The sequence below is a fragment of the Euphorbia lathyris genome, chromosome 4 (genome assembly GCF_963576675.1).
Source record: "Euphorbia lathyris chromosome 4, ddEupLath1.1, whole genome shotgun sequence".
Classification (NCBI taxonomy): Eukaryota; Viridiplantae; Streptophyta; class Magnoliopsida; order Malpighiales; family Euphorbiaceae; genus Euphorbia; species Euphorbia lathyris.
Genome location: NC_088913.1, coordinates 46348560 through 46362659, shown reverse-complemented (window position 1 = coordinate 46362659; position 14100 = coordinate 46348560). Strand labels below are relative to the sequence as shown.

The following is a 14100-nucleotide window of genomic DNA, read 5'->3' as shown; positions in this document are numbered from 1 at the left end:
AGACGACGAAAATTAAACGCACCAAAACGAGGACGAGGACGAAGTCAAGACGGAGGAAATTAATCCCGTGTCGTGACCGAGAATCCTCTATTCTCGGTCGCGACACGCGTCGCCCAGCTCTCCCCCTTATCATTTCGAAGGCTGAAAAACTGTTTCCTCATTCTCGGCCGAGAATTTACATTCTCGGTAAGTTCAGATTTTCAGGCATCACTATATACACTTGTTCGTTTTCAAAGAAACGCGTCCGTTCGATTGGATAAGAACGTCTCTTCGCAGCAGACACGTTCCTTAGACCCGACTCTTCAACATCTATAAATAAAGAGTTGATTTCAGAGTTGAAGATATAGAAAAATTGAAGAGAAGATTTAGTACAAAATTAATGTAGAAATTCTGAGTCAAGCAATTCAGAGTTAGAAGTTCGATTTTGTAAAAAGCAATATGATGTACACACATTGTTTATCAAATAATTACAAACACAGTAGCATTTAGATTTAGATTAAGATTTTTTCATATTAGTTTACATTTTGGTAGTAGAAGTACCCGTCACTATTCTGAAGATTCAGCGAGAAGATTTAGTAGAGGATTCGACCCAAGAGCCTGACAAACTCTAATCGAGGTTCGAGGAAAGGATTGACAACCCGTTCACTTGAAAGTCGACGAAAGCTTCCATGCTTCTTTTTCTCTGTAAACTTGTATCAAATTCATACTTCATCTAATAAAGTTCATATAATTCAATATATTTTTATGTAGCACTTATGGTAAATGATCCGAAGTGAATTCTGGTGTTTTCATTAATACGTAGTTGAATTCAAAATCATTACAAGGAAACTTTGTTGAATTAGGCAAATTGATTCTTGCAAAAGTATTAATTTGGTTAAGGTAGCAATCTAACCCGACCGTAGGAGGATTGTCTGTAGTTCAAAGCCCCTTAATTGAAGGAGTTTACGTTATTACATTTTTATAATTTATACAAAGTTTAAAGTTGTTTTCTTTGCTTAATGCAAACGAATACATTTATTCTCTTTTTCTAAAGCACTAAACGTTCCTGTTTTGTAAATTTATACTCAAAACAGAATTAATTTCTAACATTCTACATATTCCTATCTAATTCTTATTCTATCAATTTCAAACCCAATTTCAAATAACGATTATCTATTTATATAAACTTTAAGTCGTATTTAATCTACACATAAATAAGTTTTTGTTGAATAACGTTCCCTGTGGGATCGATATCTTTTTATTACTACAAGCGAAACCGTGCACTTGCGGAAATCGCTCAACAAGTTTTTGGCGCCGTTGCCGGGGAACGCCAAAATTTTTAACAAAAATTTAGATTTTTCGTATTTTATTTCGAATCTAGGTTTATACATACTTATTTTAACTTTTGTAATTAATAAATTTTAATTTACTAACATATTTATTTTTCAAAATTCTGTTTTGAAGGTAGTTTCGGTTCGTGCAAGATTTCAAGTTCATGCGCAGTTCTCGAAGTTCAGGCATTCCACCAAAACCGTTAGACCCAGAAATTGAAAAAACCATCAAGAAAAACAAGAAAAACAAGAAAAACAAAAATAAGACTCCATTAAAAACAAATACAGAGCCACAAAATATGGCAACACTTATGGATTACGCTAGGCCGGGAGTGGCCGGTGTAACCAATAGCATAGTTAGACCCCAAATAAATGCAAACCAATTTGAAATTAAGCCAGCATTGGTTAATATGTTGCAAAATAATGTAACATTTTACGAGTTACCTAACGAAAATCCTAATACCTACTTGACAAATTTCTTTGAAATTTGTGCACTTTTAAAATAAATGATGTGACTGCTGAAGCAATCAAACTTCGCCTCTTTCCCTTCACTTTGAAGGACATAGCCAAAGAGTGGTTAACTTCTATGCCAGGCGCAACATTCGAAACTTGGGGACCAACTAGCCCAAGCATTTTTATCAAAATATTTTCCTTTAACAAAAACCGCAAGAGTCATAAAAGAGTTAACATCTTTTTCTCAAAATGATAACGAAACTCTTTATGAGGCTTGGGAACATTTTAAAGAACTTCAGCGTTTATGCCCACATCACCAATTGCCCGGTGCACTTTTAATGCAAACATTTTATAATGGATTAAATCCTACAACTAGAGGTTCATTAGACGCTATGTCGGAAGGGCTATTTATGAAGAAGACATCTGCCCAAGCAAGAGAACTTTTGGAGGAAATGGCAATCAACAGCAGTATGTGGCCCGCAGATCGTGGACATATACCGGTGGCAAAACCATCATCCTTAACCACATCATCAGTTAAAGGTATAGTGAATCTTGATCCAGTTGCGATGTTACAAGCCCAATTTTCTGCCTTATCGCACAAAATTGATAGGCTTATGGCACCATGCGATTCTAACGGTAATCCAATCCAAACGGATGTGGATTATGAAGGTATGAGCGAGATCGAACAGGTAAATTTTGTCCAAGGGCAAAACCAAACTAATAATCCTTATTCTAATACCTATAATCCTGGATGGAGAAATCATCCTAACTTTAACTAGAGAGATAATAATAATGTCAATGCTAATCAAAATCGTACCAATAATTATCAAAATCAATCAAGAGATACGATTAGCACTTTATCTTCTAAAATCGACAAATTTATAGATGCTATCGGTGGAAAAATAAGTAATCACGATGATGGTTTTAAACGGATCGAAAATAAATTCGACCAGCTTATTAAAAACCACTCATCTAGCATCCATAATTTGGAGGTTCAAATTGGACAAATTGCTAAATCAATTCCATCCCGAAAAGAGGGAAGTCTTCCCAGCCATACGGAAGAAAATCCGAAAGAGCATGTAAAGGCTATCACTCTTCGTTCAGGGAAAAAATACTTAGGTCCGGAAATGCCCAGAGATTCGACTTTACGAGGAACTGATTTACCAAAATCCAAAGAAGATACTTCAAACACAAAAGTTCACCAATTGACTCAAGTACAAAAACTTTTGTACCCAAACCACCTTTTCCACACAAAGTCCAAAATAAGGACTATGACAAACAACTTTTAACATTTCTGGACAAACACCTTTTCCACATTAATTTAACATTTATGAATGCAATTACGCAAATTCCTAACCATGGTAAGTTCTTAAAGGATTTAATTTCAAAGAAAATTAGTTGGGAAGGAATTTCATCTATTTCGCTAACTGAAGACTGTAGTTCAATAGTGTCAAGTACTTTACCCACTAAACTCAAAGATCCCGGATGTTTTACAATTCCGTGTAAATTGGGAGATATTGAATTTTCAAGTTGTCTTTGTGATTTAGGAGCGAGTATCAACTTAATGCCGTTGTCTATTTTTAATAGATTAGGTTTAGAAGAAGATATCAAACGTACCAATATGGTTTTGCAATTAGCAAATCAAACCACTAAAAGACCATATGGTATAATTGAAGACGTTTTAGTTAAAGTTGACAAATTTATTTTTCCTACCGATTTCGTTATATTAGATTTTGCATATGACGTTAATTGTCCACTAATATTTGGTAGACCGTTTATGAACACGGGACGTGCTCTAGTTGATGTGTCGGAAGGGAAAGTAGTGTTAAGGATAGGAGATGATAAGATCAAGTTTGATATGAACAAAGCAATGAAATATTCTATGGAGGAATTCGCTTGTATGAAACTCAACTTAGTTGAAGAATATGTCAATGACATTTTTCAAAAAGAAGAAATAATAGAACCAATAATGGGTGAAGAATTAGAAGATAAGGACCCAGAGCCTTTGATTCTAGAAGATGGACCAGTTCCGCCTTCAATTGTAATACCCCGTAAATTAGAACTTAAAGAGTTACCCAACCATTTGAGGTACGCTTTCTTAGGCGAAGGCGATTCTCTACCTATAATTATCTCTAACAAGTTAACGAATGATCAAGAAGAAAAATTGAAAGAAGTTGTTAGAAATAGGGTAGGAAGTATGGGATGGCAAATTTCAGACTTAAAAGGAATTAAACCTAGTATTGTAATGCACAGAATTCACTTAGAAGAAGATAAGCCACCTAAAGCGGATAGGCAAAGACGCTTAAATCCGAATATGAAAGAAGTAGTCAAAAATGAGATTACTAAACTTTTAGACAATGGAATCATTTATCCAATCTCGGATAGTGAATGTGTCAGTCCAATCCATTGTGTACCTAAAAAGGGAGGCATAACTGTTGTAAGGAATGACGAAGGTGAATTAATACCTACGCGAACCACCACCGGTTGGAGGGTTTGTATAGATTATAGGAACCTAAACAAAGCCACCAGGAAAGATCATTTTCCTCTACCTTTCATCGATCAAATGATCGAAAGGATAGCCGGTCATGCTTTTTATTATTTTCTAGATGGTTACTCCGGATTCTTTCAAATTTATATTTACCCGGATGATCAAGATAAAACAACTTTCACATGTCCTTATGGAACCTTTGCATATAGGAGAATGCCCTTTGGTCTATGTAATGCACCAACAACATTTCAACGTTGTATGACTGCAATTTTTAACGATTTCATTGAAGATATCATGGAAGTTTTTATGGATGATTTTTTGGTTTACGGAGATTCTTTCGATGCATGTTTAGGAAATTTAGATAAAGTTTTGTCTAGATGTGAGGAAACGAATTTAGTGTTAAACTGGGAAAAATGTCATTTCATGGTTGACGAAGATTGTTTTAGGTCATAAAATATATGAAAAAGGATTGGAAGTGGATAGAGCAAAAACTTCAGTGATAGAAAAAAATTACCCCCTCCAACTACTGTTAAGGGAGTACGGTCATTTTTAGGACATGCAGGTTTTTACAAACGATTTATAAAAAACTTTTCTGTGATTTCCAAACCATTTACTAATTTACTTATGAAAGACTCAACCTTTGATTTTAATGAAGATTGTGTTAAAGCTTTTGAAACATTGAAAGCAGCTTTAGTCAGTGCACCCATAATTGCTAAACCCGATTGGGATCTACCTTTTGAAATCATGTGTGATGCAAGTGACTTAGCCGTAGGATGTGTTTTAGGTCAAAGGAAGGATAAGAAACTTCATGTTATTTATTATGTCATTCACACATTATCTAGTGCACAATTAAATTATACCACAACCGAAAAAGAAATGATAGCGGTAGTTTTTGCATGTGATAAATTTAGGTCGTACATGCTAGGATCTAAAGTTATTATATATACCGATCACGCAGCTTTACGGTATCTATTTGCTAAAAAAGATGCAAAACCGCGTCTGATTAGATGAGTTTTGTTGTTACAAGAATTTGATATAGAGATTAAAGACAAAAAAGGAGTAGAAAACCTTGTCGCCGATCATTTATCAAGACTCGAAGATGAAAATGGTCCTATAGGTGAGACTATCGGTATACGAGATGATTTCCCCAATGAATATCTCTATCAGATAAAAAGTATCATGGCACCATGGTATGCGGATATAGCAAATTATCTCGCAGCTAACATTGTTCCAGAAGGGTTAAATTTCCATCAAAAGAAAAAATTCTTTTCCGATGTTAAACAGTATTTTTAGGAAGATCCTTTCTTGTTCAAAACTTATGGTGATGGTATGATTAGGAGATGCGTTAGCGAAAATGAATACAAGTCTATAATGTCAGAATGCCATTCTAGCTCTTATGGAGGACATAACGGCGTTAGTAAAACAGTAGCTAGGATATTAGAATGTGGATTCTTTCAGCCTACATTGTTTAAGGATGTTCGTTCATTTATTATTCGTTGTGACAAATGTCAAAGAACCGGGAATTTAGGAAGGAAAGATGAGATGCCTCTCACGAACATGTTGGAAGTTGAAGTCTTCGACATGTGGTGGATCGATTTCATGGGTCCTTTTCCCCTTTATTTTGGTAAAACTTATATTTTAGTAGCCGTAGATTATGTTTCTAAGTGGGTGGAAGCAATTGCAACCCCTACGAATGATGCCAAGGTTGTCGTTAAGTTTCTTGAAGATATATTTTGTAGATTTGAATGCCCTAGAGTCATGATAAGCGATGGAGGTACCCATTTCATAAACTGAACTTTTGAAACGCTTATGAGAAAGTATGGAGTACACCACCGCGTATCTATGCCATACCATCCTCAATCGAATGGTCAAGCAGAGATATCAAATAGAGAACTCAAATGGATTCTAGAGAAAATAGTTTCGTCTTTAAGGAGAGACTGGTCTTGTAAACTTAACAATGCGTTATGGGCATACCATACTACATTCAAAACACCAATAGGAATGACACCATACCGATTAGTGTATGGGAAAGCATGTCATTTACCAGTAGAATTAGAGTATAAAGCCTATTGGGCTATCAAAGCACTTAACTATGATTTACAACAAGCAGGTAAGAAACGTTTGCTCGACTTAAATGAGTTGGATGAATTACGACATTTATCTTACGAAAATGCAAAAATATATAAAGAGAAAGTGAAAAATGGCATGATGCCAAGATTAAAGTCAAAAGCTTTAGCGTTGGAGATAAGGTACTGTTGTTTAATTCACGACTATGATTGTTTCCAGGTAAACTTAAGTCTAGATGGACAGGACCATATTTAGTCATTAAAACATTCGACTATGGATCTTTAGAACTTGAAGGACCTAACAGAGTTCGCTTTAAGGTTAACGGTAATAGATGCAGAATCTATTATGAAAATGCTCCAATTAAGGAAATTAATTTCATAACAAAATTTCGTGAAGATTAATCCATTTTTATGTACTTCTTTTCTTTTATTTTTGTTTAAATTCATAGTTTAGCTTTTATTTTTACACATTTTTATGATTTTCGTTTTATAGATGAATTTATATTAAGTTATAAATGCATAGAAATATATATAAGTCATGTTTTTAATTAGATTTTACGTTAATAGTTCGAATCAGAAGAAATTAGCAATTCTCGGTCGAGAATCCAGGATTCTCAGTTGAGAATTTGCATTTTCAGAATTATCCAAGAAGGTAAGAGATTTTTTGATCTTACCGAGAATTTATATTCTCGGTCGAGAATCAGAAATAAAGGGTTTCGACGCCTGATTTCCGAGAGAAAATCAGTGTGTCGCGATCGAGAATCAGGATTCTGGGTCGCGACATGGGTATTTTTGGCACCTGTCAGCCTTGTTTCTTCTTCCTCCTACAGACACAACTTTTCAAACTCGAAAAATTGAGTTTCGTCAACTCGAAGAGGTCTGATTTTATGCTTTTTCGCATCAAAAAGACACTTTCTTTCGTCATATGATTCCTATAAATAAATCAAGAGGTTCGGATTTCTGTTACTTTTCTATTCATCTCTTTCAGACACATATCTGATATTCTAAAAACACCATTAAAACAAAAGTTACAGAAACTTTTTCCCTCAAAACCATGACTACAAAAACCAAAACTTCAAAGCAGATTGCTGCTTCACGCAACAAGCGTCCTGACTTATCAGAACGCTACGGTGCGCCATTTCTTATATACAATCATGATGAAGGCAGACGCTACTACAGACTTCGCTGCAAATTCTTTGTTGGCATGCTGTATATGGACGAGTTCTTAAATGATGAACTCGGGATCAGTGACGATATGAATCGCTATCTAGAGAGATTAGGATGGACCAAGTTTGCCCATATGAAGTTTCCTATTATTGGAGACTGGATTCTCGAATTTTTCTGTATAGTACGCTTCATGAACAAGCGACGGGTGCGTCTCAGTTTTCGTAGAGATGGCGAAACTTTTACGTTTGGATACCCTGAATTACATGCCTGGTTTGGTTTTCCCCCGAGGGATACAACCATACATCATCCTGGCAGAGATATGACATCCCGTGACATTTGGAGGATGCTAACAGGATTTTGGCGTTTCAATCCTCGTCTCGCCTACAACCAATCCATCAACTCCAATTCGATGTTATATTTACACAAATTCCTGTGTCACAGTTTGTTCGGCCGCACATTTAGTAGTGTTGTCAAAGACACGGATTTATATGTCCTTGGAGATATTTTCCAAGGCAATACAGTTGATACCTCCAAAATTTTGATGGAAGGTCTTGTTGCCGCTTCTCGATCCAAGGATAAGAAGATTGGTTTCGGCAATATCATATGTGGGATAATTCTCGGGGCCAAGGGGACAATTTCCGTTCCTTGGAGCGATGCTGAATCCTTTCCAACATTGGACTATGAGTTCTTGGAAAGTGAAGGCCTCATGAGACGTATCTTTAGGACAGGCTTTCTCTCTGCACCCGAACGTCAAAATTTTGTGCAGTTGAAACTCGAATGTTATAGGGCTATGCGAATCCCAATAAAAATTTAGAGTAGTTTAAGTTTGTAAATATGTTTATGTTTTGTGTATATTTAAATTTTCTTTGTATTTATGTTTTGTTTCATTTTGTACATATATGTTGTTCAATAAAAATTTCGATTCATTATTAGTTCATTTCTTAAGTTTGATTCTGGTTTTTATTAATTCCAATTCCAATATGATAATCCATCAAATCTTTATTAAATCCATTTCATGTTAATAAATTCTACTCATTAATGCAATATGAACATGATAATGACTTCAATGAACTTATATAATGATTATCACTTATATGAGTTAAATTTATTTTTATTAATTTCTGTCTTTATATCAAACTTATTAGTTTCAAGTTATAAACGATGAATTCCTACATACATAAATTTACAATTAATTACATTTAAGATGATTCATTTAACTTATTTGTTTTTAATGTACATTAATGATTCATTAAAACTCATTAAGGCATTTATATCTCATTATTTTCCAATTAATAAGGATAAACCTTTGGTTTTCCTTGTAATTAATGATTTTTCATTTATGTTTTTAAGTACATGTACAGTTTTAATTAGTTCCAGGTCATAATTGCTCAGAAAATTGACCGAATGGAGTTAATACGTGCGAATTTAAGCCACCAGGGGCCGATTCTCGGCCGAGAATTAAATATTCTCGGTAAGATCAGCGAAAACAAGCCAATTTCAGAGAGAAATCTTCTCTGAAATTGCCGTGTCGCGACCGAGAATCCAGATTCTCAGTCGCGACACGCGTGCTGTAGGCGTGGGAAATCCGAATTTTTGCACTAAATTTGACATATTCCTATTCCTAATCTACCTATACTTCACTCTATTCAACCCTATAAATACCTATTCCTTACACAAACATCACATCACCTCAAATTATAACCAATCCAATACTCTAAACTCTTCCCAATACACTACTTTTACTCTTCCCAATTTATTCATCCCTATTCACAATCAATTACCCCATTCATCTACCTTCTCTTTCATTCAATTCACCCCTTCCATTCCCAACTCATCTTCAACCTTTGGTTATTCTCTCTACATTTTTTTTTCTCTCTCTATTTCCAAACCCTAACACCAACCATCATGCCTAGAACAAAGGTTTTCGCCAATCGCACTAAGATTACGGAGGTGAATCGTCTTCGTCTTTGTTGTGGGGCTTATTTTGACATTGCTTCCGAAGAAGAGGTGGAACGCTTCACACATTTTTCCAATTCTAAGAGGGAGTTTGTGGACATGCACTTGACTTTGATTCAGTAAGGGAATTAAACTTCTCTACTCGGATTAATACTTTCCTTGATACTTTAGGTTGGCAAACTTTTGTTGCAATGCGATTTCCTAGCATTACGGAATACATTGTGGAGTTTTTGGTCACTTTGAAAATCAATAAGAAGAAAACTTCTATCTCTTTTAGAAATAATGGTGTGACTTACACCATAGATTATGAAGCCATGAGAAATATGTTTGGTTTCCCTACAAGTGATTTCTTTGACAAGCCAAAGGATTTTGATAATGACCCCATTTGGAATACTCTTTCGGGTCAAGACTATTTTAACTCGAAAAACACTTCAAGCAAGATGATTAAGGACAATTGTTTGTTTTTCTTTCACAAATTCTTGAGTTTTTCATTGTTTGGTTGTGTTGAGAGCTCCAAGATTCAAGTTTGGGATTTGTTTGTTATTGATTGCTTGTTGAAAGGTTTGAAGGTTGATAACATTGGTATGCTATTTGATAATTTGTATCGTGCTTCGAGGGCTCACACCATTCAAGTCCCTCTAGGTAATTTTATTACCGCTATAGTTTTGGGTGCCCGTGGAGAATTAGCCGGTTATGACATGTCTTCCTACCATGGATATGTTCCGCTTTTGAATATTTCGGCTCTTGAACAAGCTCACTTATTGGTTTCTTCGGTTCCTTCGGTCCCGTATTGCCCATCTTCGTGGTAATATTGGAGGAGGAGCTTCAAGTTCCCAATTTGTAGGTACCGAAGAAGGCGGAGAGGAGGAAGAGGCGGCGAATGCACCACAAGCACAACCCCAAGCTCAAGCACCACAAGAAGATGATCCGGTTGATTTAAGGCGGATTTTGAACCAAATCAATTCACATAATCGACAAATGAATTTACGGATTGATGATTTGGTTGAGAACAATATGGTGATGAATGACAACCTCAACAACTTGAGGAGGGAGCACAAATCTACCCGTCGTCGGATGCTTTCGTTCTTCCGTCGTCAAAACATTGAAACTTCACCATCTCCTCCGGATTCGCCTTCCAATCTTTAGGTTTTATCTTTTCTATCACATTTTGTTGTTTTTAAATTATGTTTGGTACAATATTTTTATTTTCTTTTGTTTGGTACAATTTTATTTTCAATTATGATGAATGCCTTTTCTATTTTCTTAGATGAATTTATTTTTATCTTATTTCGTCTATGTTAATTCATATATTTTACGTGTTTTATCCATTCTTGCACCAATAAGGACATGGTCCAATTTAAGTGTGGGAGGAGATATTGCATATATCGTTTTATTACACGTACGAATGAATATAACGAATAAGAATAAGTTTTAATGCAACACTTGTTTTATGCAAATGCAACACATTTTGCAACATTTTTCAATAATGATATTACTTTTTAAACATTTATTTTCATAACTTTACATTTATTTTCATATGTTTGAAAATATTTACCTTATGATTATTTTTAGGTCATTTTTATCGTTAGAAATAATATTTCTATACAGGCAACATTTTTGATCTTAAGTTTTCACAAATCTTCGATACGATTTTAAGTAAAAACATTTCGAGTGAATGTATTTAAGTAAATAAATTCTTTATTTTCAATCTCTATCTTATATCATAAAATCATGATAAAAATAAATCTTATTTTAAATTTTCAATTAGGTTTATAGGCATTAAATTGAACTAACAATTTTTATCTCGGTTTGATTTTCGTCTTACATTAACATCAATTGAAGTTTTTAAGGAAACTTTAGCCATAATACATGTTGAATTTTAAGTCAATATAGGATGAATGTGCTATTTTTCTTTTTCCCAATTTATAATTTTAATTGTTATAACTCATGTTAAATAATTAATTAATCGTATTCTTAACTCTTGGCCACGATTGAGACCAACCTTATCACAATCGAGGTATGAAAGGGAAGAAAATTAAGTATCATTTACTTTTGACCACGATTGCGACCACCCTTATCACAATCGAGGTATGGAAGGAACGTTTAAGCAAAAATTGAACATGTTTAAGTTTAAAGTAACGATTGCGTCCACCCATGGCATGGTCGGTACCTCTTAAGCGAACACAAAGCAAATAAAAGCATATAAAGTTACGATCAAGACCACCCTTATCTCGGGCGTAACTAATCAAATAAATTAAACCCAAAATACTTACTCATTTCATGTAATAATTTAGGTTTGGGAAAGGAAATTTTGTGCTTTGAAATACCTTGAGACGAAAGACTAAATAACATGCGTACTTATATTGTCCCGAATGCTTCAATTCAAAAATTGAAAATACAAGACGAATGATATATTGTATTTATACTAAGTTAGTTTGATATTTTGCGTATAAATTTGCCATGCGAAGTTCGGCTTAACTAATTTTAAACGAAATACAAAGATATATGTTCTATTTTCATAAAGAGGTTAGTTAAAGAATAAATTCAGTGAAATTTTGCTCGGGACTAGCAAAAGATTAAGTGTGGAGATTTGTTAAGCCCAAAATATACCTAAAATGTCATTAATATTTACATCAGTTTTGCTATAAAATCGTACTGTTTATATCTATTTAGAGTACTTTTACGTTCAAATATGTTTCTTTCATGCAAGGTACCTAAATATTTGGTAAAATCCAAATAGGAACGAAAAGAGGTAAAAAACGAAGGAAAAACCCTACAAAAGGAGTCAAAGATGACGAAAATTAAACACACCGAAATGAGGACGAGGACGAAGTCAAGACGGAGGAAATTAATCCCATGTCGCGACCGAGAATCCTCCATTCTCGATCGCGACACGTGTCGCCCAGCTCTCCCCCTTATCATTTCGAAGACTGAAAATCTGTTTCCTCATTCTCGGCCGAGAATTTACATTCTCGGTAAGTTCAGATTTTCAGGCATCACTATATACACTTGTTCGTTTTCAAAGAAACGCGTCCGTTCGATTGGATAAGAACGTCTCTTCGCAGCAGACATGTTCCTTAGACCCGACTCTTCAACATCTATAAATAAAGAGTTGATTTCAGAGTTGACGATATAGAAAAATTGAAGAGAATATTTAGTACAGAATTAATGCAGAAATTCCGAGTCAAGCAATTCAGAGTTAGAAGTTCGATTTTGTAAAAAGCAATATGATGTACACACATTGTTTATCAAATAATTACAAACACAGTAGCATTTAGATTTAGATTAAGATTTATTCATATTAGTTTACATTTTGGTAGTAGAAGTACCCGTCACTATTCTGAGGATTCAGCGAGAAGATTTAGTAGAGGATTCGACCCAGGAGCCTGACAAACTCTAATCGAGGTTCGAGGAAAGGATTGACAAACCCGTTCACTTGAAAGTCGACGAAAGCTTCCATGCTTCTTTTTCTCTGTAAACTTGTATCAAATTCATACTTCATCTAATAAAGTTCATATAATTCAATATATTTTTATGTAGCACTTATGGTAAATGATCCGAAGTGAGTTCTGGTGTTTTCATTAATACGTAGTTGAATTCAAAATCATTACAAGGAAACTTTGTTGAACACTTAGGCAAATTGATTCTTGCAAAAGTATTAATTTGGTTAAGGTAGCAATCTAACCCGACCGTGGGAGGATTGTCTGCAGTTCAAAGCCCGTTAATTGAAGGAGTTTACGTTATTACATTTTTATAATTTATACAAAGTTTAAAGTTGTTTTCTTTGCTTAATGCAAACGAATACATTTATTCTCTTTTTCTAAAGCACTAAACGTTCCTGTTTTGTAAATTTATACTCAAAATAGAATTAATTTCTAACATTCTACATATTCCTATCTAATTCTTATTCTATCAATTTCAAACCCAATTTCAAATAACGATTATCTATTTATATAAACTTTAAGTCGTATTTAATCTACACATAAATAAGTTTTTGTTGAAAAATGTTCCCTGTGGGATCGATATCTTTTTATTACTACAAGCGAAACCGTGCACTTACGAAAATCGCTCAACAGGGCCTACCAGAAGAAAGTATGAAAGAGTCACACATAATGATCCGTGCTTACGACGACTCTAAACGTCCGGTTATCAGTACCTTTGAAGCTAATGTCAAGACAGGAACAGTTAAGACACACGTAGAATTCACTATATTGGATATTCCAATCACATTCTCTCTGTTATTGGGCAGACCTTGGTTCCACAAGCTTGGGGGAGTTCCGTCCACTTTGCACCAAATGGTTAAGATTCCTTTCCCTAACAGCGTTGAGGTTATAAAAGCTGATGATGTACCTGTTATTGCTATGATTGGGGGAGAATTTCCTTCCTACATGGGCTTTCAAGTAGCTACTTGGGAGACCCCCATCTGGCAGCGATACGCCCAAGAGATGCGAGCGCCGTCTTCTTGTATGGAAACTGAAATCATTAATGACAAGAGATAGCTCCATAAATGAGCTAACGGTCATACTTGAATGAACATAATAACTGCCATTAATGAGGCATTAATGGAGACTTTCTAGTTAGAAGGTCGATAGTTACAACTATCCTAGTATAAATAGCCTTGCAAGCCAAGCTATTGAGGCACACGCATTTCAACACTATT

The 14100-nt window shown here is 34.8% G+C and overlaps 1 non-coding gene across 1 annotated transcript; it reads right to left on the bottom strand.

The window, feature by feature from the left end:
• Positions 1–1978: 1978 nt before the first annotated feature.
• On the bottom strand, positions 1979–2085 carry LOC136228169 (small nucleolar RNA R71). The gene has a single exon (XR_010688503.1). It is a non-coding gene; the product is annotated as a small nucleolar RNA R71 (small nucleolar RNA).
• Positions 2086–14100: the final 12015 nt, after the last annotated feature.